Below are 1,784 nucleotides of genomic sequence, written 5' to 3' on the forward strand. Positions count from 1 at the left end.
CCAACATTACTGAACCACCCTGTATATATATATAAATACAAGATCTACTTCAGAAATCTTGTATTTCTCAAGCAAGTTGATATTGTTGAAAAAAGTGCATTTTTATTTCACATTTCCTAACATACAGTAATTCTATTATTTCAATTTATGAACAAAATGTTAAATATTTTAATAGTAGTAAATCTAGTGGAGTAAAACGAGTAAAACTTAAAAAATATAATAACTAAATAACAATGCTATTCTTAATTTATCACCAACATTTCACAGAAAAGATTATGTTTCAAATCACATGATGAGAGTCAATAGAATTGTCTTGTACAAAAAGTAAATAAATAGTAAAAAATAGTTTTGCGGTGCAGAATTACGTATGTAAATTTGTAGACAATTTTAATGTGCAATAGGTTCAGATTTTACTCTTTACAGATTTTTTTAACAGTTTCTGTTGATCTCTTGAGTATCGGAATGGTACTGTGAAGACTATCGTTCTCGTTTATGAAAATTATCGTTGTCCGAATCTCTTGCAAAAAGTTACTGGTACACAAACTCAAGACAAACTGGTACAAATTAAAACTGATTACAGACAAATTAAAAAAAAAAAATGTAATTTAAGCATAGCCTTGTCATGCTGGAAGTGCCATCTAAAATGAAAAATAAACTTTCACAAGGGAATATGATAACTTTCATATAATTATATTATATATTTAATATTAGTCAATTGAAGTTCTGTTCAGATATCGTTTAGAATTACCCATAAATTACACAGTACTTGAGTTCTTTTCCAAAAGTTTGAAATATTTAATGGTAATATCGTAACAACTATTTTCTTCAGAATTATCTGTTAATATGTTAATTTTATATCTTACTAAATTCCCGGTTTTGCCGTTGTGTTTACTGTTATTATTATAGATCTCTCAACTTTTTTTGATTCACAAACATTGATCAAAACGTTGCGTTGTTCTTATGGTAGCATGGTTTGAATTATGTCTTTAAAATTGAATTTTATCTATATATAGTTGTTCACAAAGGTACTCTATTAACATAGAGTTCATTCACTCTAATTTACAATAACTTGTGGAATCAAATTTATTTTTCTTTATTGTACAATTGTTAAAACCATTCCGAATGAGTGACGAATTAATATAATTCAATTTAATAAGACTACGGTTTTTCCATTTTTGATATTTCTATGATCTGTTGTTTTACAGTACTCCTGTGTGCTCATTTACAATAAAATTTATCTATATATATTGTTTCAGAAAGTATATTTACTTATACAACTTTTAATACATTTTATAACTATGTAAGTACGTATGCGTTTTTATTAAAGTATTTGTAACTGGGCTTTAAAGGAAATTTAAACTTTCCTTTCTTTTTTTTTAATAGTTTCCTTTACTGGTTCATATTTATATAATAGCTTAGTTTACTTATACTGTTTGTAGAGTTCGTAAAATTCTCTTTTTTAAAAAAAAAAAAAATCCTAATAAAGTTTAAAACTCATAAAGAATACTTGAGTGTATAAATCTAAGATATGGGAATGAATTTTAAAAATGAAATAAAAAGAGTATCCCAGTGAGGTATAATACACATATTGAATTTATTTGAAAATACTGTTTATAAAAGAATATAAAGTAGACTGTAACACTCGTATTGTTAGCTGTTGCGATTGAAGTTTTATTTTTCTTTGTTCTTTTCATTTATGTAAGTGAATCTCATGGGGGGAAATTATTAGGTTGTTTTTCCCCCTGAATCTGTAACTTCGTGGACAGGTTGAATAAGCTGGAAGT

The sequence above is a fragment of the Thermobia domestica genome, chromosome 9, assembly GCF_964235325.1.
Source record: "Thermobia domestica chromosome 9, izTheDome1.hap1.1, whole genome shotgun sequence".
Lineage (NCBI taxonomy): Eukaryota > Metazoa > Arthropoda > Insecta > Zygentoma > Lepismatidae > Thermobia > Thermobia domestica.